This window comes from Mustelus asterias, chromosome 4 (assembly GCF_964213995.1).
Source record: "Mustelus asterias chromosome 4, sMusAst1.hap1.1, whole genome shotgun sequence".
In the NCBI taxonomy this organism is placed as follows: Eukaryota; Metazoa; Chordata; class Chondrichthyes; order Carcharhiniformes; family Triakidae; genus Mustelus; species Mustelus asterias.
This window is the reverse complement of record NC_135804.1, coordinates 125,799,561-125,825,689: the sequence shown is the minus strand read 5'-3', so window position 1 is coordinate 125,825,689 and position 26,129 is coordinate 125,799,561. Positions and strand designations below refer to the sequence as shown.

Genomic DNA, 26,129 nt, shown 5'->3' with positions numbered 1-26,129 from the left:
TGTATCAGATTTAATTTGAAATTGTTGTCGTTCAGCTGTTAGTATATTCTTCTTTGATCAGATGTGGGTGTTTCTCAACAGTTTGCATCGAATCCAAAAGCACAGGAAGACACTAAATAGGGATTTTTTGAGTATGAAATTATTACTGTAATCCTATCTCCATGTGTCAAATTATAGATGTACCAAAATGTAATTGTGTTGTAAGTAAGCTGGCCATGCTTAGCGGAAATCTCAATTACATAAGACAAAAATAAGAGTAGGCCATAAGCCTGCTCAGTGATTCAAAAAGATCATGACTCACCTTTTCATAAGTCCAGTTTCTTGTAACCCTATGACCTTTTATTGTTTTGGAGTACGAAGGAAAGCAATTTCAGTCTTGACTAGGCTAAACAACTGAGAACGTACAACTCTGGGATAGAGAATTCAATCTCTGATCAGCCTGAAATGGCATGTCCTTATCTTGAGATTATGCTGCCTAGACTTGTGAGCCATGGGGAAACAACCTTAAACTCTTCCATTCTTTGTCCTTCACACCATTACTATCCTAGCTTATATCAGGAAAGCATTCCATAGCTTTTGCACACCTCTGGAGCTGTTGGGCTTGTCCTTGCACCATTTGTTTTGAATAAGGGTGCAACTTTCCAGTCCTCTGGTACCATCCCTATATATAAGGAGGATTGAAAGATTATGCAGTGCTTCCACAATTTCCACTCTTCCCTCTGTATCTTCAGATGCATCTGATCCAGTCAACTTTATCAACTTTTAAGTTCAGCCAGTGTTTCTAATACATCCTCTTGATCAATTTTTAGCCCATCCAGTATTTCAAACTATGACTTTGGCAGTGTATTCTTCCTAAAGATAGATGCAAAGTACTCATTTAGTAATCTGTCATGCCCACCATCTTCATGTGTAAATCCCTTTTTGGCCCCCAGTCGACTCTGTTCCTCCTCTTTTGCCACATTTTTTCCCATTTATTTGCATATAGAAGACTTTGGATTCTTTTTATGTTAGCTGTCAGTCTCTCAACGCTCTCATTGCTGCTCTTATTTCTTTTTCACTTTACTCTGAGCCATCTATATTTAGCTTAGTTCTCTATTATCAAGCTGATGCGCATCTCTTTTGTCATCCAGAGAGCTCTGGCTTTGTTTGTCCTGCCTTTCCACCTCACGGGAATGTACCTTGACGATGCCTAACTTATCTCCTCTTTAAAGGCAGTCCACTTTTAAACTACATCTTTGTCTGCCAATCTTTGATTCAAGTTCACTTGGACCAGGTCTGTTGTCAGTAAACAATCCTGGAATCACATCTGTTTCTTGACTCTAGAAACCCCATTAACTATTGCTTTCCCAGTCTTCCTTCTGCACGTTGTACAGCTGAGTCACCTGTGGTGCTATAACCTTAGCTCTGACTGCACTCCCAGAGGGGCCATCATTTTTGCCAGTCTTCAGAATATTGTTTTGAGAGCAAGTTGTATTCGGATAACTCCTGCATTACCTGCCTGTACACCTTATCTGTCTGACATCACCGATTCCCCCTCTACTGCGCAGCTTAACCTGTAAGATCGCCGGTTATGCAGAAATCTGAGCCTTGTGATGTACCACAGTAACATCAGCTGTTACTCAATATATGAAACCTAGAACTTGAACTGCTCTACCTGCTGATAGAGCTGATACTTCCTGTACAATTGGTTGTCGAGGACATGAGAGGGTATTGGAATTCCCACGTAAATCAGGCCATGCACTCCATAGGTGTGAGGTACCCTGCTATGCCTCTACTTATAACCCAATTAAGTTTGTTTACGTTAAGTCAGTTAAGACTTTATTAAAGATTCAGCTGCTACTCATCAATCAGCTGCTTCCCAAGTGCTGACATCACTTTGAGTTGAGGAGAAAGTTTATCTATATCCCTCAGAGTTTAATTCACTGAATATTCAGAACCTTTGTGTTTCTATCCCTTCCTATTTAATTTCAACTTTATGTCCATTGAACCCAAAACATTGATTTTAAATATACAATAAATTTTCAAAATGCTTTAGATTTATTGCCAATCAAGACATCTAGTGTTGCTTTATGCTTTATTATTTTAAATGAAATTAAAAGTTTACCAGTGTAAATATCCCACATGGCATTTTGTCCTGTGACAGAAAGGGGTGGAGTGGGGCAGGGGGTGATGCTGGTGACTGGAGAATTTCAAATGTTACACCCATGGTGAGGGTAATGGGGTTAGGTGCTGTGTATATGGACTTCAATGGAGCATGTGATAAAGTGGCACAAAGCAGATTTGTCAGGAAGGTTAAATCTCATGGAATAAAAGGGACAGTGGCTGCATGGATATGAAGTTGGCTGAATGACAGGAAACAAAGTAGTTCTGAACAACTGGAGGAAGGTATCAAATGGAGTTCCCCAATGGTTGGCATGAAGACCAGTGCTTTTCTTGATCTATGTTAATGTCCTAAACTTGGGTGAGCATGGCATAATTTCAAAATTTGCAGATGCCATGAAACTTGACAGTGTTGTGAAGTGCGAGGATGATAGTAATCGACTTCAAGAGTGAGGGGGCTGGTGGAACGGTTGGTCACATGGCATGTGAAATTTCATGGAGCAATAGGAAGTGATGCATTTTGGTGTTAAGAATAAGGAGAGGCAATATAAGCTAAAAGGTACAGTTCTAAATTGCAGGGACAAGACCATGGGCTTTAGTGCACAAATCATCAAAGGTGATAGGGTAGGTTGAGAAAGCAAAGGAAATTATGATGAACCTTTATAAAACATTGGTTTGGCCTCAACTAGAGTTCAGGCACCACATTTTATGAAGGATTTTAAAGTGTGTGAATTTACGAGAGCGGTTCCAGTTCTCTAAACGGTTCTTTAGTTTTGACTAGATTAGAGAAGCTGGAGTTATTTTTCATGGAGTAGAGAATGTTGAGAAGAGATGGCGACAGATTCAATCCTGGTTTTCAAGGGAATTGGATAGGCACCTAAAGGGAAATAATTTACAGGGCAACAGAAAAACTGCTGGGGAGTGGGGTTAGCTAAATTGTTCTTACAAAAAGTCAGTGTTGAAATGATGGGCTAAATGGCCTCCTCCTATGCTGTAGTCATTCTATGATTCTAATTAATTTTCATGTCACCATGAAACTATTCTTTGCTTGTAAGACTTGGGTAAAGAAATGGTCAACTTTTTAAAAAAAAACTGCACTTGCAACAATATGAAGTGTAAGTCCATGGTATTTTTGTTTCGCTCAGCTAAAGCAGCGAGAATAAGAGTGGCATTGACCGAAAGGTCGATTGGAAGTGCTGACTGAGAAGCTAGGTCAGAAGCAGGAAATAGCAACTTGTTTACATTCAAAAATTCAGAAGCGTTTTGGAGCAGGCAGAAATTGATGGGCCTGAGAGAATAATAATCACTAATCATTCCTGAGACTTGTTCAAATAATTCAATTCTAGATTTGGCTCTGTTGCTTTAAGTTGATATAGCCACTTGGAGAACCTTGTATGTCTAAACTGAATTAGATGAAACAGTGTGCATTTGATCTTGAAACCACTTCTTGTTTGGTTGAGTGATTCGCTTTTGGTTTAGCTAATATTTCCTTCCAGTCTAATTGGTGGTAGAGTTATTGTCTTCGGCTGTCAGAATTATTGGCCCAGATCTTCGGGTCTCTGGATTTTTGGAGATATGATTTGCCCCTACCACCCTGCCCTCGCCAAGGTGCGTTACGATATCCTGGGGAGGGCCCGATGCAATGACTCCATGGGCATTGCATGGCAATTTTGAACTTCAATTCCCATACTCTTCGGGATCCTCTGGACTTAGTTACCTGAACAGCTTCCCCAGGAAATGTTAGACAGAAAAATCCTAGTCTAGCTTCTGGGTAACCATACAACCTAGACCTCCCTGCCTCCCCACCTCGACCCTCCCAACTCCTGGCCTGACCTGACTAGACCTACCACCTGACTCCTCATCGCCCCCATCTCGCAGACTTGGATAGCCCACGAACTGACAACCTTTCCTGACTTGCCCCAACTGTAGATCCATGCACCTCATTCACCCTGCCTGGCTGCCCAACTCATCTGCAAGCCAAGAAGCTTAGGACCTATGAGCACTTAACAAAATACAACAGCTAGTGCTGTAAAAGGGGAGTGGCTTCTGCACAGATTCTCTTTGCTGCTTTCTGAGATAATTTCTGTGCTGAGGGAGTTCTGCAGGAGGTTTTACAACATAAACAGGTAAGTGTGTAGTTTTCTGTCTGATGAGTCGCACATGGGCTCCCACTCTGATTGGAAACTTTGAGTTAAATATCTACTGTACAACTTGCCTTCAAAGCCACAAACAACTCTCCTTCCTCCAGCATATTCTATGATAGAAGTTCATTTTCAGTGGCACCGGCTTATTTTTTCTTGCCTACGTTTTGGTTGCACCACTGAAATGAAATGTATCACCCTGGAGGTAAAATTTTCTACAAAAACATTTCTGCAGGTGAATTTGGTACTTGAAAATCATACAATCTGAACTATGTTGGCAATTCCAATTGTGATATGCTTTAATATGGAGCTTAGGATATATTGTGAAATGTGGTTATATTCATTCTTTGTTTAATGAGGTATAAAACATATATGTGTGAATTTGTAATTAGTTCTTTGACTTTTGAGTTTCTTTATACTAACAATATCTTTGTCAGTAACAAAACTGAAGAAACCTTTTCGCACAGCGTGTGGTTAGGTTGTGGAATGCACTACCTGAGACTGTGGCAGAGGCAGGTTCAATTGGAGCATTGAAAAGGGAATTAGACTGTTTTCTGGAAAAGAAGAATGTGCAGGGTTACAGGGAGAAGGAAGAGGGATAGAACTAGGTGAATTGATTATTTGGAGAACCGATGCAGACATGAAGTGACCGAATGGCCACCTCCTGTACTGTACTGAATCTAAGTATGTAAAACTAAGCAGCTTGTAATTTATCAGACACTTGAGCTGTTTTGTCATTGACATTGTTGGCGGCACAGTGGGTTAGCAGTGCTGCCTCACAGCACCAGGGACCCAGATTCAATTCCCGCCTTGGGTCACTGTCTGTGTGGAGTTTGCACATTCTCCCCATGTCTGCGTGGGTTTCTTTCCTCCCACAGTCCAGAGATGTGTGGGTTAGGTGGATTGGCCAGGCTAAATTGCCCTTAGTGTCAGGGGGACTAGCTAGGGCAAATGCATGGGGTTTTGGGGATAGGCCCTGGGTGGAATTGTGGTCGGTACAGGCCGCCTCCTGTACTGTAGGAATCTATGATTCTATGATTGCTAATGCTCACTTAGGATATAGAATACCTTTTAATTCGCCTCGAATGCAAATGCTTGCTATTTAATCCATCAGAAACGCTGAAGTGAAACTTCTGTGGGATTAATAAATATTTTTCGGTAATCTCCAAGAGCAGTTGCAAAATGCTATATTATCCCTCCCTCAGCCCAGCCAAAATTTGACAGCACTACCTGTCATAAAATTACCTGAGATAGTAATGTTTTATGAAATGGAGGATATACTGCTTATTATAAAAGATTGATGTAAATGTTAGATTCAGTGTCCTGTGGGGTGTTAAAAACTTTCTGTATGTTGAAATTGTCTGAATGTGCAGGTGACCTGAGAAATACATAAGGCCAAGCAGTTTCAATATGAAAGGTATTTTTGCAAGCAAATAATTTGAATAACTATTTTAAAAGAGCATATTACGTTTGGGGTGTTTCCCCTCTTTCTTGCACTGGTGGTGAGGATTGATACAGCAAATTGTGTTCAAGTGTCCTCTGAGGCATTGCATTTAACAGAGTCTAAATTAATTACTAGTTTATCAGAAAGCATACCAAATTTGGGGTTAAAGGCCATACAAAAATATTTATTTCAACATTAGGCTGCTTTTTAGATATGCATTAAGAAGGTATCCAAGCATATAAGAGCACAGGGTATATTAAAAATTTTCAGTCAGTAAATGATTTATAGCTGTGGTCAACTGTCCAAAAGATTGTTTGAGCATGTCACGATCCACACTGACATTGCCTGCGAGGGTGTCCCAACTTTGCTTTGATTTATTTTTGTCACATGTATTAACATACAGTGAAAAGTATTGTTTTTTCCACGCTATACAGACAAAACATACCGTTCATAGAGAAGGAAACGAGAGAGTGCATAATGTAGTGTTAGTCATAGCTAGGGTGTAGAGAAAGATCAACTTAATGCAAGATAAGTCCGTTCAAAAGTCTGACAGCAGGGAAGAAGCTGTTGAGTCGGTTGGTACGTGACCTCAGACTTTTGTATCTTTTTCCCGAAGGAAGAAAGTGGAAGAGAGAATGTCCGGGGTCCTTAATTATGCTGGCTGCTTTGCCGAGGCAGCGGAAGGTCTTGAATGCTGGCTGTTACTGTTGCTAGGCAGATTTAAAAATTCTTGTTACTGTTGCTGCTAGGCAAATCCCTGCCTTTTTAAAAAAAATGAAATGTCTTAATTTAAAAGCTGTTCCATTTATCAAACCTTTCCTTATTCGTTCTATTTTTTAAACATTACAAAATTTCAAGAACATGCATTAACATAGTAGATCCCCAGAAAATTTGCACCTACTGTTCCCAAAAGTGTCTTTTACACTATGGATAAAGCGTCCACAGTGACATTTTCTTTCCTGGTCACAGAATGATTTTTCAGTTAAATGGCTGCAGTAGCAACCTCCATTGGAATAACCAATCTTGAAATTTCTCCACAAATGTTAAGGGGTTGTGGTTGCATTTGGGGTTGTCACTGCTGGATCACTGGTAATCTAAATCTCAAAATGTTATAATGCCAGTACCAGACTTAAAGTTTCTTTCACTTCTGTTGATGACAATTTAATTTAATTGAGAAGCCAGTGGGATATATCTCAATGCCAAGTTTGTCATCTTGCAGTGGCATGGTTCCTACCCCAAGGTTGCTCGCATCCACCACCAATTTTAACTTCTTGTCGAAATTGGGTGCTGCTAACACTGGGTTTATTCTCGGCATCGTTTTTAAATGGTTGAAAGTCATTTGGCAGTCCTTGGTCCAGTTAAAGTACTTGTTCTTCTTTAAGAGCTCAGAGTGGTGCTAAAGTTTGGCACAAACTTATGATAGAATCCACTCATGCCCAAAAACTTTAATTTCCTTTTTGATGATGGGTTCCAGGAAGTCCCAACGGCCTGTATTTTTGCATGGCGTGGTGCCATTTGATCATGTCCTACTAAGTGTCCCAGATACACAATTTTGAGCTTGGCAAATTTGCTTTTCACTTGATTTATAACAAAATTGGCTTCTAAGCTGTTAAACATTTCCTTTTGGTGCCCTTCCCAACTCGGGCTGAACACCACTAAGTCATCAACAGAAGTATCCAATCATTGAAAGAAACTTTAAGTCTGGTACTGGCATTCCAACATTTTGAGATTTATGTTACCAATAATCCAACAGAGACTATCATGAATATGACCAAAACCTCACTGAATTTTCTTTCAATGTGAATATAGCCCACTCAATCAAACTTTCAGAGATTTGCCTGACGCAGGTAATAACATGAGCACTCTTTCTGCCCTGTTACAAAACTACAAGTCTGGGCCTTCCTAACTGCCATTGCTTTCAATTCCCTGTTGGGCTGTCTTTAAATGTTTTCTTGCCACCTCACAGGCCCCATTCAGTCATTCCCTGAAATTCAAAGTGTAGTCTCTGATTTCTTAGTAACCTTTTGCAAATTAATTTCAATGGCCATCTGACCTATTTCCATAGACTAATTCGAAAGGACTGAATTTGGTAGACTGATGTGGTGCATCCCCAATCGCAAATAATAAAAATGGGATCCCTTTGCCCCAATCATGAGGGCAATTTTGACTATAAGCTCTCATCATAATTTTCAAAGTTTGATGCCACCACTCCCTGGAACTCTGGATGATAGACTGATTTGTATTATTTTATCTCCAGGCTATTCATGACCTCTTTAGTCCTGCCATAAAATTTGTCCCATGGTCTGATGATATCTCCCTCAGTAAGCCATATTTCGTAAATAATTTGGTTAACACCTCTGTCTCACTCCTAGTGGGTCTTAAGGGTATGGCTTCAGGGAATCTGGTGGATATATTCATGATAGTTAGCAAACATTGATTCCTACTTCATGTTCTTGGCATTGGCCCTGTGCATTTGATTAGAACCGTAGTGAAAGGTTCTTCAAACACTGGGACAGGATTCAAAAGTGCTGGTTTTATCAGCTTGTGGTTTCCTTATTACCTGACAGATATGGCAGGTTTGACAAAAGGAGACTACATCTTTGTGTAGTCTGGGCCAATAAAACTGTCCTCGGATTTTGGCTTGGGTTTTCTTTATTCCGAGGTATCCCCCTAATGGAATCTCATGAACTATCCTCAGAATCTTTTTCCGATACTCGGAAGGTAATATCATTTGGTGTACTTATGCCCATTTGTCCTGTGCACCATTTTCTCAATGTTATTTTATATATAGTAACTGTCGGGAATGCATCTCTTTCTCTGAATCTGTTTCACTCTCATTTAGCTTGCTTAAAAATCCGATTAGGTAACCTCGTCTCACTGGCCTCATCCTGAGCTTTCACCTCCTCCCTCATTTGTCATAAGGGCCTGTGTTTTTGTCACTACACAATCTGTACGTACCCCAGACAGATCTGTTTGAAATTTTTCCGTGGTTGGAATCTCTGTTGGCTACTCGACTACAGTAAGCATCACTACCATCTGTGATCCTGCTATATCATTCCCAAAAATGAATTGAATGCTTGCAATGAACAATGTTTCTACCACGCAAACAACTGCCTCACCTGTCCTCAAGCTACTCAAGACTTTCTTAAACCAAAGGAATTTATTTATAGGGCAGCACAGTGTTAGCGCAACTGCCTCAGTGCCAGGGACCTGGATTCGATTCTTAGCTTGGGTCACTCTGTGGAGTTTGCACGTTCTCGCCGTGTCTCCATGGGTCTCCTCCGGGTTCCCCCTACAGTCTGAAGAACATGTTGGTTAGGTGTATTGACCCGAACAGGTGCCGGAGTGTGGCGACTAGGGGATTTTCACAGTAACTTCATTGCAGTGTTAATGTAAGCCTACTTGTGACACTAATAAGTAAACTTTAAAACTATTTGTTCTGCCATGTATACTGTTGACCAGAACCTTTTCCTTCAGTATACCTTCTTCATAAGAAATAACCTGATCCCACAACATTAGGGATTGACGTGCGCCAGTGTATCTCAAGATTTTAATGTCCTTTTCCATTCTATCCCCTCCACTTGAAGATACTTTTCCTTCGCGCACAAAATAACCTGCCACCTGCTGGTCACTCTGCCCTTGTTGCACACTTTTTCATCCCTAGTCTCTGTTCTTTCCCTTTGTGTACATCCGACTGGCTTTTCTTGTCTGCAGCCTGATTTTATATTTTCCTGTTTAAGATTTATAACTCCAAATGTCCATCCGTTTAAGTCCCCAGATACTGATTTTCTGTAGCCCAGTTTATTAGTGAAAGCATCTAACTTTTTCATCTTGCTCATCCATCCAGCAAACTTGGTCTTATTTTGAAATGAAGCCTCCTTGGAGTTTCCGACCACTCCCTCTCTTGCTTGACTGTCCTTTCTCACACCTTCCATTTTCTATCTTTCTCCAATTTAATAGTGGGTCTACAGAAAGGCTTTGGTCTATGAATCAGCTCATTGTCATCTGCAATCTCTGTGGCTTGTCTAGCAGTTCTAACTTTTTGTTTCTCAACATGAGTTCTAATCGTTGTAGGTAACAAATCTTTAAATTCTTCCAACAGAATTCTCTCTCTAAGGGCTTCATAGGTTTCTTTTCTATTTTTAATGGTTGCACCCACCAATCAAAATTACTTTGCTTAGCTCTTTCAAATGCAACACAAGTCAGTCCAGACTGTTTTTGTACTGGTTGAATGTTTTTGTCTGCAAACCTCTGGTGTTAGCTTGTAAGCACTCAATATAACTTTCTTCACAGTCTCATTTCCCAAACCTTTCCTCTGACAAAGATGCATAGGTTTAACTAGCCCTATCTACAAGTTTAGTCTGTAAGAGTAGGGTCTGAATGCCTTGTGCCCATTTGATCTATTTAACTATTTTCTCAAGCATTTTAAAAATCTCCGCGTTCCTTTCATCAAATTTTGGAAAGGCCTGTACATATCTAAACGTCACTCCCAGTAGTCTCCTGTCTAGAACCATGTTCCTCTTCCATCTGCTCTGATCTTTCTGGTTCTGCTGCCTGTTTGTGAAGTTGGAAGTCTCTCTCTGTTTTCCTCTTTCTTCCCTTGTGACTTAGAGGCATAGAGTCAGAGGTTTACAGGACGGAAACAGGCCCTTCAGCCCAACTTCATGCCGCCCTTTTTTTTAAACCACTAAGCGAACCCCAATTGCCCGCGTTTGGCCCATATCCCTCGATAGCCATCTTAACCATGTAACTGTCTAAACGTTTTTTAAAAAACAAAATTGTACCTGCCTCTACTACTACCTCTGGCAGCTCGTTCCAGACACTCACCACCCTCTGTGAAAAAATTGCCCCTCTGGACCCTTTTGTATCTCTCCCCTCTCACCTTTAACCTATGCCCTCTAGACTAGTTTTAGACTCCCCTACCTTTGGGAAAAGATATTGACTATCTAGCTGATCTATGCCCCTCATTATTTTATAGACCTCTATAAAATCACCTCTAAGTCTCCTACGCTCCAGAGAAAAACAGTCTATCCAGTCTGTCCTGATAACTCAAACCATCAAGTCCCAATAGCATCCTAGTAAATCTTTCCTGCACTCTTTCTAGTTGAATAATATTCTTTCTATAATAGGATAATTGTTCTATTTCCCTTTTAAGCTCTTTTCCCTCTTTTTTTTCCTTTGGAAAGCTCTCTCCTTTTTCCTGCACCCCGAATTTATTAATTTCCATGTCTCTTTATAATTGAAGCTTAACTTATTCAATTTCCTGACTTAAATATTGGGTTTGGCTAACCTCACTGGTACATTGAAATGCATTGCTATCGTTTCAGTTATATCAGCTTCTTGGTCTCTGTAGATAAAACTAATTTATCTGCCAATTCCATCAGATTGGTTTTAGGCACACTTTTCAAACTTGCTGAGGTTATATTGATCTTGCTGATGAGATTGAGCTAGATCAAGAGCCAATTTGCAGTCTCCTTATTTTGCATAACATGTTCTTGGTCCCTTGTGTTCCTCACTCATGTTGCATTTAAAAAGTCAAAAAGACCGTACACCCAAGACATTTTTAAAATCTCGGCCAAGGGCCCCCAATTTCCTGTCATGACTCATACTGATGTTACCTATGAGGGTGTCCTAACTTGAAATACTGGTTCGTGATGGTGCATTTGTTTTGCAATATTGTGAGGAGTCATGTAAAACCCAATGAGGAACCAGTCCAATCGTCGTATAAACAATTGTTAAAGAATATTTATAAACTTAAAAGAAAAATATATAATGAAAAGGACTACAATACTCTAAGACGCTTAAGTATATGAATAACTAAACACATGCACAGTTTATGTAGAAATTACTCCAGTGCTCCAAATCTATCTACAATCCCTGAACTCACTAAGATTTCCCTTTCCAAACAACATCCAAATTAAATAACACAAGTCAAATCCAGCTTATAGTTAGCACACAATATAGAACGGATGTTCAAGCCCAGGAAACACATTTTCCTGGTCCAGTGGAGATATTTAAACTGCCTTTACGAAGGTTTCCTGCAGTGCCTTGGCGCTAAGGCATAGGTGCAACACTCCCGCATCTCGGATGTAAAATGGGTACTAGTCTGCAGGCTGAGAGTTGAGGTTTAGCCACTGCCTGTGAGGTGTGGGCTGCGTCTCTGTTTCCTGCTTTCTACATATCTCGCACTATTTCCTTTTGTAGAGCTCAACATTTCTATCGTCATAAATCATCCAGTCATTTAGGTAAACTGTTTCTGCTTGTGGAATTTATAGCAGTCATCAAAGTATTCTGTTTCTTCTACTAGAACCTTTCACACCTGATCATCTTTAGATGCTTTCATGTCTTTGGAATGCCCTGATCATGTTTAGAGGCTTGCCTGCCCCTGGGAATGCTGGCTGTTACTGTGATTAGGCAGGTTTCTACCTTTCAGGCCTTTTAAAATTCTTGTTACTGTTGCTGCTAAGCAAATCCCTGACTGACAACAAAAAAAACCAAGTGTGTAATACACAGTGGCTGGCATGATTTAGAGGCAAGAAACTAAGTTTGGGTTTATGATAGTGTCATACGGCACTCAAAGCTCCTATTTGATGTCCCATGGAGAAAAGATACTTCTATTTAAATTGGATGGAAGGAAGGCTGTCCATCTCGCTACTGTAGAACATTATTCCCAGAAGAGCAGCATGCCCAGCAGGTGGTGATGAACAGACTTTGAGTATGACCTACAAGACTGATGAAAGAGAATCAGTTAGCAGCGTAACTTGCAAAAACTGACTGGGTCAACCAAGAACATGGCCCACGTGCCAATTTGTGGCACCATTTTAATACAGCTATCCTTGGAGTATGCATCACAAACTTCTTGGGTAATCTTGGCTTATACAGACTTTTTCTCGGAGAAGTCTGGGGAATCTGTTTTTGCCTTTGGACCAATGTTTAAAGATGAAGGCATATGCAGGCTTTTCATGTTTGCTGTAGCTTTACATGCCTGCCATCCTCCTTTGTTCCTTATGGTGGTAATGATGACAAAACTGAAGCTGTTTGCTGTCATTCCTCCATTAAAATTGACAATTTCTGGAGTCCAGATATGCACAAGGTGAAATTCCAGATGTGACTGTCAGTGAGTCCACACTCCTACATAGGGTGCACAGTAGAGTTCACTAGACTTCAATCTCCATTGCAATCGTGATTTGAAGAAAACTCCCCAGTCCTGCTGTAAAACCTAAAAGTTATACCTTGATGAATGTAACTTAAGTTTTTAACAGTGCACTGACTTCAGAACGAGCAACCCTGAAGAACTAGTTTTATATTTGTGGAATTATATTTTAAAAATTCCATGCATTTTTAGATTTTTTTCCTTGAGGTCTGTATTTTAGTTTTTTTTAATCTTAATGCAGTCATAGTCATTTATTTTGCTACATGAAAATTAAAATTGAAGTATTGAGTATTTTTATGATAAGAAATAGGAGCAGAAGTAGGCCATTTTGTCCGTTCAAGCCTGCTTCTCCACTCAGTAAGATCATAGCTGATCTGATTGTGGCTTTAACTCTACTTTCCTATTTAACGCCCCTCTCCCCATCCCCTGCCCCCACTTAAAACCATCACTCCTTGTAGGTCAAAAATCTATCTAGCTCGCCATTGAACATATTCAGTGACTCAGTCTCAATTCTCTTGGGAAAAAAATTCAAAGGTTAACAACCTTTTTCAAGAAATGAATTTCATTTCCATCTTAAATACCGCGGTGTCCCCTTATTTTTAAACTGTGCTGCCTAGTTCAGATTGCCCCACAAGATGAGACAACATCTCAGCATCGACCCTGTCAAGTCCCCTCAAAATCTTATGTTTCAAAAAGCTCACTTCTCATTCTACTCAGTTCCACTGACTATAGTTCCACGGAACCTGCTCAACCTTTCCTCGTAACTCAACATCTTCAACTCAGCAATCAGCTTAGTGAATATTCCTTGAACTTCTTCCAATGCAGGTTCATATCTCCTTAGTAATGTAAGGGTGCTGACCAGAACGCAAAGTTACATTAGGGAGCCCAACAATTTTTCTTTTTGGCATAAATGTGAGGATTAAATGTTTCATTCTAGGAATTATTTCACTGACAAAGTAGGAAACTGTTATAGTAAAACAAACTTTATTTAATAAGACAGTTTAAATAAAACTCAAACAAATGCATCCGCTTAGCCATTAACAGTTAAGCAATATATAAATATGAAAGGAAGCAACTTTACTTTCAAGCTTAAGACTGTCCGAGTTCTAAATCCTGGAATCCCTACAATGCTGAAGGAGGCCATTTGGCCCATCGAGCCTGCACTAACAACAATCCCACCCAGGCCCTATCCCCACATACTTACCCTGCTAATTAATCTCCCTGTCGCTAAGGAGCAATTTAGCATGTTCAATCAAACTAACCCGCATATCTTTGGAATGTGGGAGGAAACCGGAACACCCGGAGGAAGTGCACAGACATGGAGAACATGCAAACTTAACAGTCACCCAAGACTGGAATTGAACACAGGACCCTGACCCTGTGAGGCAGCATTGCCAACCACTGTGCCACCATGCTGCCCCTGATATGTGATGTGGAGATGCCGGCGTTGAACTGGGGTAAGCACAGTAAGATGTAACTGATATACTATATACTGATATAAGTCCCATTCATCAATAAATCAAATCCAGTTTTAAATAAATGCAACTAGAAAATCAGGTACACTTGCTTTCTGAGAGAGTGTTCCAGAAGCCTGCAAAATACTTCTAACTTTTACCAGTCTTCAGCTGCAACTGTCTGCATTTTCTGCAAAAGCTTTTTTTCCACGTGCAGATCCAGCTCTGCACATAAACCACATCATCACATGATCTTGTCAATCACTTTGGTCAGAACTCTCAGGGGAACTTAAGTAAACAAAAGTCTGATCGCTCTACTTTAAATACTTGCAAGGCTGTAATGAGTAGATCAGAGGGTGCACCATATCAGCTAGATAATCAATATCGTTTCCCAAAGGTAGGGGAGTCTAAAACTAGAGGGCATATGTTTCAGGTGAGAGGGGAGAGATACAAAAGTGTCCAGTGGGAGCAATGTTTTCAGAGTAGAGTGTCTGGAACAAGCTGCCAGAGGTAGTAGTAGAGGCGGATACAATTTTGTCTTTTAAAAAGCATCGACAGTTACATGAGTAACATAGCAATCGAGGGATTTGGGGCTAGCTTAGTTGTTTTAAAAAAAAGCAGCATGGACAAGTTGGGCTGAAGGGCCTGTTTGCTTGCTGTAAACCTCTATGACTCTACATAACATTGTTTTACTGTTAAATCCAGACTTCCACTGATGACATCTCCATCTTCCTCTTGCTGATTTTATGCAGCATTTCTGGGAACCAAGTAGTCTTTGAGTATTTAATGTAATCTGCCCCAATGTGGAACCATTTTTCTTCAACCTTTGCAGTCAGTAAAGTCTCTCACTGATCTCTCTCTCTAACTGAGCCTCATACAGCTGACCTCATAAACCTTTCAAACTTGATGCACCTCCTGAGCTAAGCAATGATCTGAAATCTAACCTGTGTATCCTCTCTTGGGTCCCATATGCTGACAGTAATGCTAAAGTCTGAGAAACCATTGTAAACATTTAATGAAAGTTGTCAGATTGATTTTTCTGTCAATGTATTTGTCTTAGAGCTATTTTCGTAAGTTTTCTCCCCATTTTAACTACTGCTGTGAGCATTGATAAATGCTGCTGTGTGTGATCGATCCTGAACTTTTCCCCGCAACACATCGTCCCATCTTTCTGCACAACAACACTGTACTTTGTCACTTAAGGAGGCCAGCAGGTAATGGGGTCAGTGTTACCCCTTTTTTGCTAGCATTTGTGAGAAGTGCAATGTGCATGTTTGTCTTTCAAGGAATTATTTTGCTGATTTTCTTTTGCACTTCTATGGGGAAGCATATGCCTGATATCCTTACTGAGAGCAAAGACTTGCTATGTAATTGCATGTTAAATGATTACAGCATTTTACAGCATCTTGCATAGAAGTTAGAAAGAAGTTATTTACATTAGGATGCCTAGCATGTGGAATTTTCTACCACAACTGCTGTTGAAGTCTTTGAATTCTTTCCAAAAGGGAATTGAATTGTTTGATGATAAAGTTAAGTATTTAATAACGGGCATAGGGAGTGAGTAACAAAATGGGATTAGGCTAGGTATCATAGAATTTATGGCACAGGAGGAAAGCCGTATCATGTCTGTGCTGTCACTTAGTGATGCATTCATGTAAGTTCCTCATCTTTGAGTACCATTCCAGCATTTTTCAGAATTATATATGAAATATGCTTCCACCACCATTTCAAGGAGAGTCTGACAAATCTTGAGTGGGAAAAAATAACTTCATCTCTCCTTTTGTTGGTTAATTCGAATCCATGACCTCCTGGTTATTGACCCACTCACCAAAGGGAACAATCTTTTTCTACCTACTATATCCACACTTCTCATCAGCTTGATGTCATTGAAAAACAGGAGCAGTAGTAGTCCCTTGAGTTTGCTCTGCCATTCAATAAGATCTTGGTTGATATTTGACCTCAGCCCCACCTGATCCCCTTATCCCTTGATTTCTCAGTTGAAAAATCTATCTACCTCAACCTTAAATATACTCGATGACCAAGCACCCACAACCCATTGGAGTAGAGAGTTCCAAAGACTTATAGTGAACAAACAAATGTCTCTTCATCTGAGTGTCATATGGGTGAACCTTTTTCCTGAGACCATGCTACCCAGTTCTAAATCCTCAGCATCCACCTTGTCACACCCCCTCGGATTCCTACATATTTCAATGAGATCACCTTTCATTCTTTTTAACTTCACAGAGCATGGCCTTATTCTGCTCTTTCTTTTCTTGTAGGACAGTCAAACTTCCTTGCTCTTGTTCTCCAATTCCCTTGCAATAAAGGGCAGCTTATCATTTATTTTCATAATTGCTCACTGACTCTATATGTTAATGTTGCGTTTTCTGTTCAAGGGGATGTAAATCCTCATGAACACCAGTATTTAATAGTTTCTCACCATCTCAGAATTTTTTTCTATTCCTTCCACCAAATCACATCACATTTCCTCACATTATAAGCATCAGTGACATTTTTGTCCACTCTCTTAACCTGTCCCTATGTGGACGTTTTGTGTCCTCACAGCTTACCGTTTGCATCTATTTTGTATCCTAGTTGCTGTGATGGGATTTGAACTTATGTTTCTAATTCAATAATCCAGGTTCTGCATTGCTCGTCCAGTAACATAACCATTATGCCACCATGCCTGATTATAATAGTCAAATAAACGGCCAATGGTTATCATTTACATTTGAACCGACTGGGAGAATTGGCAGGATGTTTATCAATGGGGGAGACTGCCACTTAATCTATCAACTGTTTCACTTTTGTGTACAACACAGCTTGTTGTACACAATGTTCTTCCCAGGAAAACCTGATGACTGTCTTGCAAGTGACCTGATATTTAACTGTTAATCAAGCTACACTTGATTCACTTAGTCTTCATCCTGATCTCTGAATTGAGAGGTTTCTGCTAACACCTTGGAAATAAACTAGTGGAATTTCTGGGGTGTTCGTCGAGAGCACTTGATTTCTGTGACCTTTTAATATTGTGACATTGTATTTTCAAACAATGGTTATTTAATAGTTGGAAAAATTGAACGCATAAACTATTAAAGCCTGCAGTATTTTTTTTATACTTTTCCAATTCAATCAAATCAAGTCCAATTCAGAGTCTCAACAAGTTGAGACATTTCCGATCCAAGCTGACAAGACAGGGTATGCAACCCTTTACCCTGTCTTGGGCCTGATCTACATGAGCCAAGCTGATTGGAGGAGGTGGACGTCTCCGCCTCCAAGGCTTGATCTCATTTGCATCTTAGCCAAAAGGCCGAGATGCCGCTTTTAAAAATAGCTTCATATGAAAATGAAGCTTAAACGCAACCCAATGACCTCAACCAAGTGCAGCATTGGCAGACCACACTTGATCTTAGCCAAAAGGTCGAGAAGCGATATATTACATTTACTTAATTTGGAGTTATAAATTTTACATCTTTGGGTCAGATGGGCAGCTTGGAACTGCAGGGACATCACTTTCAACACAGTCCCACTGTCATACAGAAGGACATAGAAACATAGAAAAACTACAGCACAAAACAGGCCCTTCAGCCCCACAAGTTGTGCCGAACATATCCCTACCTTTTAGGCCTACCTATAACCCTCCATCCTATTACGTCCCATGTACTCATCCAGGAGTCTCTTAAAAGACCCTATTGAGTTTGCCTCCACCACCACTGATGGCAGCCGATTCCACTCACCCACCACCCTCTGTGTGAAAAACTTCCCCCTAACATTTCCCCTGTACCTACCCCCCAGCACCTGTGTCCTCTCGTAGCAGCCATTTCCATCTGCAGGTTTAAGAAAATTTGAAAATAAATATGAATGTTAGATTTTGTAGCTTGAAGCTACAAGGGGCATTTAGTCCCTTTGCACAAGAAACACAATTTTAACATACAGGGTCAGTGAGCAATTAGGGAAATAAATGACATGCGGCCCTTTATTGCTTGAAGCTCAATTACTTTGAATCCTCCTTGTGGTTGTTTCTGATTCAGATCCAAGATACTGGGAAATATCTTCATTTGTTTCTCTGAACCAAATTAAAAATTAGTTGTTTAATGACTATATGATTAGGTATTTGTGCACTAATTTTAGAATATTACAGAAATGCAAATCTAGATGGAAGAAATGCATTTGGTCTTTGTGATCTGGACAGATTGTCACAAACGTTTTAAATGAGAAGGGAAAACGTTCGTGACGCTGCATAATGTTCTGTTGTTTACTAATCAGTCAGTAAGGTGCAATTCTATCAGTTGGCACCATGTTGTCTGTCTAAACATAATTTGAATAGATACACTGAGAAAACACACCTACATGTTGAAAACTTCTGGTGGCAGATTTTGCATCAGAATGGATGCATTTGTTGGTGCATTTTTACAAGTTCATAGAACAATAACATCAACATGCTGGGGGCAAGGATCAAGACAGTGTACAAGGAAGGAACAACAAATGAAGCCGTCTCAAAGGAGACCAACAGTCCTTACACGCACCTGCCCCCACCAAGATCCGTGAAGAAACCATGTGAAAGGAGGACGCAAAAGGCAGGAAAAGGGTATAACAGCCGGCCATCAAATCCCCAACACAGAGTCTAACATCAACCTAGATGTCATCTGTAGAAAAGATACAGCAAAGGTACAATGGGAAGCTGGCAATTTGTAAAGAAGAAAGTCAACAAGAGGAAATTCCAGAGAAATGCAAGACTGCTGCCAGTGCCATGACAAATGACTAAAGGCCAATTATGTTCCAGACAGTCAGCAGTGGTTTCTGCTCATGTGTCAAGGAAGGGCAAGGCAAAACAAGCCATTTCCGTCATTAAAGTAAATAGCAAAATGCAAAGAACAACAATGAATAAAATACCTCTTAACTCCAGTACACAGTGAGCAATGACTTGCCCAGTGCATGCCAGCCTCAGAATAGCAGGTATGGCACAGATAAGCACTAACTCCAGGAGCATCATAGCCACTGATGTGTAACAGCTTAAGGGAAAATCGAACACCAATCAGGGTTACCCAAGTTCTCATTACCCTTGTACATCGCCGCTGATGCCACCCCAGCAAACCAACATGCCCAGGAAGAAAGCAGGGCAGGTACCTCAGCGGCAGGTATAATTCAGGCAAATCACAGGAATGCAGAAGCAGATCCAAATTCAGAGCAGCATAACAAAGCTTTGGTGGGATTATGCATTTTTTAAAAATGGATGTGAAGCTTGTATCTATTAATGTGTGTAGTGTTAAAACCACCCCACGCTATTTAAATATTTTTAAGTTGATTAGTGTAACAAGTATGCTTACATTAACACTGCAATGAAGTTACTGTGAAAATTCCCTCGTCGCCACACTCCAGCACCTGTTCAGGTACACTCAGGGAGAATTTAGCATGGCCAGTGCACCTAACCAACATATCTTTCAGACTGTGGGAGGAAACCAGAGCACCCGGAGGAAACCCATGCAGACATGGGGATATTATGCAAGCTCCACACAGACAGTGAACCAAACCGGGAATCGAACCCGGGTCCCTGGTGCTGTGAGGCAGTAGTGCTAACCACTGTGCCACCGTGCCTACTGTTGGCATACCTCCAACGTCAAGGCCCACCTGCAGTTATTTCAAGAATTCAAGTTGTCAGCAATTACCAACAGTGGTAATGATAGTGGTCTCATGCGCCATCATCGTTTTCAGGAATGAAGATTATGCTTCCTCTGGCCTGGGTATTCTGTGGGGAGACAACATTGCCAGCTGCAAAGTAGAGGTGTTGGGTAGTTGCCTCTGCAGCAACTAATCATAAGAATTCTCACAACACCAGGTTAAAGTCCAACAGGTTTATTTGGAATCATGAGCTTTCGGAGCGCTGCTTCTTCATCAGGTGTTAATCAGTAAGGATAGGCAACAACATCTCCACGAACGTCCTCAACACCGATGCCCCACAAGACTGTGTCCTCAGCTCCCTACCATACTCCTTATATACCTATGACTGCTGTCGGCACCACTGCAGTGGATTGGATCTCAAACAATGACGAGACAGAGTACAGGAATGAGATAGCGAATCTGGTGAACTGGTGCGACAGCAATAATCTCTCCCTCAATATCAACAAAATGAAGGAAGTTGTCATCGACTTCAGGAAGATTGAGGAGATACCCGTCTACGTCAAAGGGTCGAGAGCTTCAAGTTTTTAGGTGTGCAGATCACCAACAACGTGTCCTGGTCCCCCCATGCCGGCATTATAGTTAAGAAAGCCCACCAACAGGCACCGGGAACTGTAGACAGAGTCAATGGATGGGAGGCTGGTTTGCAGGATGGATTGGGCTACATTCACGACCTTTTGTAGTTCCTTGCGGTCTTGGGCAGAGCAGGAGCCCATACAAAGTTGTGATACAAGCAGAAAGAATGCTTTCTATGGTGCATCTATAAAAGTTGGTGAGAGTCATAGCTGACGTGCCAAATTTCCTTCGTCTGAGAGATTAGAGGCGTAGAGGACTTTCTTAACTATAGTGTCAGCAGGGGGGGATCAGGACAGATGTTGATGGTCTGGACACCTAAAAACATGAAGCTCTCGACCCTTTCTACTTCATCCCCGTTGATGTAGACTGGGGCATGTTCTCCTTTATGCTTCCTGAAGTCGATGACAATCTCCTTCGTTTTGTTGACATTGAGGGAGAGATTATTGTTGCCACACCAGTTCACCAGATTCTCGATCTCTTTCCTGTACTCTGTCTCATCATTGTTTGAGATCTGACCCACTACGGTGGTGTCGTCAACAAACTTGAAAATCGAATTGAAAGGGAATTTGGCTACACAGTCATAGGTGTATAAGGAGTACAGTAGGGGGCTGAGAACACAGCCTCGCGGGACACCGGTGTTGAGGATGACCATGGAGGAGGTGTTGTTGCCTATCCTTACTGATTGTGGTGTGTGAGCTAGGAAGTTCAGGATCCAGTCGCAGAGGGATATGCCGTTTGTGAGAGTTGTTGCCAAAGTTCATGCAAGCAACATGAATGCAGGATCCGATCCAGCAGCAAAACTGAATGTTCTGGTGGTACTATGGATTACATAAATTTTGAACTGGGTGTGAGGGTTCTATCTATTAATGTAAAAGCTTTAAAATCACTAGTGTTTTTCAACATTGGGATACCTTGCCAGTTATTCTCGGTGGCAACTTCAGCTGTACCGTTGATGTGGCCGGACAGTTCAGAGCCTACTGCAAACTGGATATTGCAATCAGACTGCTGATGGAAGCAATAAAAGACACCAACACTATCAATCTTGCAGGCAGCGCACTGCAATAGATGTACGTGGTTGAGACCATACAAGTCCATTCTTTCCAGAATATGCTCCTTTTGTGTGTCCGAAGCACACTCGGCCAGATCCAATAACGGCATGACATTATGCCACTGTGGTTCTCTCTTCCCTTACTCCTCCTGGCTGGCAGTCACCCACAGGAAGATCAGAATGTTGACAGGAGAATTTGGAAGCTGAATTTGAAACTGAAGACTTGGAAAACATCAGGGAACTCGAAGGGAACTATAAAAATTGGAATACTGTGAAACCCCTTAATTCCCCAATGTACTGAGGGGCGATTATAGCAACTGATTAAGTGGTGGATTCTTTCTCTTAAGGTGTTCAAGCATCTCCTGACTCCAGAAAAGCATATAGAATCTGTTCCTGTTGCAGTCAAGTGGGGGGTCAATGTCGGGGAATATCTCCAATTGGTGAAGGGCTTTCAAGATGCTCTCCTTCAGTTCTCCAAAATGCAGGAGAAATTATAGGATATTGAGGAAGAGTATGTCCAGGCATTGCACCTTTTTCAACTAAACAAAAGCTTGGGGGACAATCATTCTGTGGTTTGTTCCGCAAGACAATTCCTTGACCAATCAGTCAACCTGCCTGTTTGAATTTAAACAAAAATTTGACAATTAACTATTCCGTGATGCATCCTCTAACATCTCTACTGATCAAAATCCACTTGCCAACCAGTTGACACTCTCTGCTCATGCAGTATAAATTGTTGTTCTGTTTACAATTGGTAGTCTTGCTAATCTGTCCTGATGACTGCAAGGTGAAAAATTTCAACAGCGCATCTATTTTATACTACCAAGCAAATACACAAACTATCTTTCTTGTTCTGATAATGTATCTGAGCATTTTAAATTTACTATAATTATAATAGCGTGAAATGTGACCATTTACAGTGCTACCTGTGATTTTGTGTTTAGAATAATCCCTATCAGAACCGTAATTTACGCATGCCGAAATATCAATTGGGGACATAATTGCAAAATCCATTTTAATTTCATGGGCAAATACTTGGTGCAGTGACAATACTGAATCCTTTCTTTGCACGCTAATGTATCTTCACCTGTGTGAACTCACTTTCTAGTTTTTTTTCTAAAGGCATCCTGATGGGCAACTATATAATTAACTTGCAGTTAAATAATTGCAGACCTGACTCCAGCATTTGGAAATTGGAATATAAGCACTTTGGATTGTAGTTATTAACCTGCTGTGAGATTTGGGAGTATTTATAAGATATACAAATGGCTAGGAGACAATCCAGTATAGTTTGAGTTTGGGGAACAATGAGGGGTTACAGGCGATAATGCAGTAATCATGTAGTGCAAGAAGATCAGTAATGAGTGACATTGACCTGAATTTTCTTATTGGGCATGACTTAAATTAGGTACATTCAACTGCTGAAATTACTCAATTAACTGAACTTTAGGTGTCTGGAAAAATTGATGTGACATTTGTACTGTTGGGGCAAGCTCGCAGCTGCTTAAAGGGAGAAAAGACGGATAAGTCTCAAATTTGAAGGTTGAGGGTCCTCTGCCTCACTTTTCAATTGGGGTTGTCCAGTTGATGTTTATAGCAAGGCTACAATATTGAATTGACAAGAAGTCAATGAATGGAAGAAGCCATTTTCTGTGCAGACAATTTCAGTAGTTTTGACTACACAGATGGTCCTGCAGTACCTTTTTGTTTCTCATAATCATTGGGTCCAGAGACCGGATGCACGACTGCAGATGTGCAACAGTACCCCGTGGAAGTCCTCTTATACAGACCTATGTGGGAATTGCTCAGGAAGTTGAAACCCGGACAATTTCCCCAAGGCCTTCTGACTCTTGAGATTTGGGTGAGCATGAGACTGGGTAACTACCAGGAAATGTTGGAGAGTAAAACCTAGTTTAAGCCCTGTGCAACTCCACAAGTGACCCCTGCATCACACCCCCAACCTCCCTGATTACTCCTTTCCCAAATAGATTACCGTCCCAGCACTCAGTCCACACTTCGTTCATTCATTTAAGACCAGGTACAGCATTTGGCCTGGATTAAGAATAAAAAAAACAATTTTCAGTTGCTGTTTGGTTGCATTTGGTTTGCGGTGTCTGCATTTGTTTGCATTTGGTTTCCCATGGATCAGCAGCCTTGTTGAGGCCAGACTTGAAAATGTGGTACTTTCTTTTACGTAATATAAACAGCTTGAATTAATGCCTTCAGAAGACACTGGTTCAGTGATGACACTCTCACCTTTGAGTCAGAAGATTCATGATCCACTTTAGATACTTGAGTACATTCAGGTTGACACGTCATTGCAAAAGCTGTGCTGTTGAGGAAGTATTTTTCAGGTGAAGATATTAAACCAAGGCCCAGTCCACGCTCCAAGGTGGACACACAAGGTCCCGCTACTCTCAGAAGAGCAGATGAATGTTGTATGGAACTTGGTCCAAAATTATTCTGCAACCAAAATCAGGAAAGCACGTTATCTTGTCAGCTACCTCAGAATTGTATGTACAATATCAATTTGTATGCACAAATTGATTATCATGTCTCCCTGTACTCTTATTATTGCATTTGGTTGTTAAATCAATTCCGTGCCCTAGCTGAACCGTCTTTCTGCTTGTTTCAGCTACTGATCTACTTTGAAAAGAAATACTCCCAATTATCTTAAACTTGCCACTTGCAGCCCTGCACTTATTCTGCTCTCCTTGGCTTTTTATGTGTTGCTTTGGGTTTGTTATCGGTCTTAAATGTTTTGTCTCTCTAAGATGTTATGAAATTTAATTTTGATACTGAAAAGTCAAAGCTTATCATGTCATTTCTTCTTAGCTTCAACATGAGGAACCAGTTTTGTTCCATTTCCCCTGTGTTGCCTCCCCGCCAGAATTGGCCCCCATATGTCACGGTGACCAGCACTTGTGCAGTGTACCAGGTGGTTGCCTTGCCTGGTCACTATACAGCTTCATTCAGCATGACTGCTCGGGATTTTAGCAAAATACCTGATTGTTTATTTCTCGGGCCAACTCTCTCAAGACATCATAGAAATCATAGAAACCCTACAGTGCAGAAGGAGGCCATTCGGCCCATCGAGTCTGCACCGACCACTATCCCACCCAGGCCCTATCCCCACATATTTTACCTGCTAATCCCTCTAACCTACACATCCCAGGACTCTAAGGGGCAATTTTTTAACCTGGCCAATCAACCTAACCCGCACATCTTTGGACTGTGGGAGGAAACCGGAGCACCCGGAGGAAACCCACGCAGACACGAGGAGAATGTGCAAACTCCACACAGACCTTCAGATGGTCCTCCACACAGACCTTCAGATGGACCTCCACATGGTCCTTCAGATTTCTTTTGAATATCCTCCGTGAAGAGTTTGACGCAAGCATGAAGTTAATGTAATTCCCTTTACTGTTTTCAATATGCAGTGCCTTGTATTTGTTTGTATGGAATTTCATTTTTCACTGATCGATGAAGTTCTCTGCTGAGCCCTCTGAGCTCACTTTCCTTGTTAAGTACGAGGGAAAGGGCTGCTGGGGTGAATAATGAAAGTAGCTGTGGATAACAGCATAATCAAGCAGATAGATGCAAGAATGTCGGAATACTCTGAAGTCTTGAGTCCATATAACTCTGCTTCAGAGCTCTGAAGAAAAGTCATACGGAATCAAAATGTTAACTCTATTTTCTCTCCCCATAGATACTGCCAGATCTGCATTTTTCCAACAATGTTTTTTGTTTCAGATTCCAGCATCTGCAGTATTTGCTTTTATTACTTTTAAGGCTTGCTTTATTACCTGAGGGGTCCCCAGTGTTTAAGAAGAATGATCTTATTTTGTCCCAGCATCATAAGTGTACAAAATATAGAGAGAAATGGGTTCTAATATTTGCATATAGTTTTGATCATTGATTTGGGCTGGAGGGCTGGTTCAACATTTTCCTTTCTTTACTGCTTAATCTCTCTCAATGTTGTATTGATTAAGAATTAGTGTTGAAAATAGGATGAAAGACACTGTGAAATTGGTTTAGTTCTTAATGTCAGTTAAAGGAGATGTTGAAAGAGAAAATTAAGTATGTTGTGTTTGGGGTTTCTTAATGCTGACTTTTTTTCTCCTTTTAGCGAGTTGTTTTTGGCAACTGGTAGTCTGATTTGTTCTAAACTCTAATTGCCATTGTTAACTGGATTTAAGAATTCTTTTCAGATTAACCTTTGCTGTTTTGCAATGGTTTTTAATAACTAAGACTGAATACAAGTAGTTGTGTTTAAAATGCTGAGTACTCTGGCCAGACTACACTTGTAGTATTGTGTCAAGCTATGATCTCTGACTTTCTGATCTTCTGACATTCAAGCCCTGGAGGCGGTTCGGAGAAAAGCCACTGGGCAGTCCCTAGCAGCAGAACTGAATTCTGAAAAAAGATCAGATTGGTCACATATCAGCTTTAAAAGGAAAAAACTGTGAGCTGATTTTATACAACCACAGCATTTAGTAAGTAACCTGGTAAAGATAAATTTGAAATACCACTACAA

At 40.8% G+C, this 26,129-nt stretch overlaps 1 protein-coding gene across 3 annotated transcripts in view; it reads left to right on the top strand.

The window, feature by feature from the left end:
* The window catches only part of LOC144492979 (fibronectin type-III domain-containing protein 3A-like), a 144,164-nt gene that overhangs the window by 44,119 nt on the left and 73,916 nt on the right, over nucleotides 1-26,129 (top strand). The gene's annotated exons all lie outside the window — the stretch shown is intronic.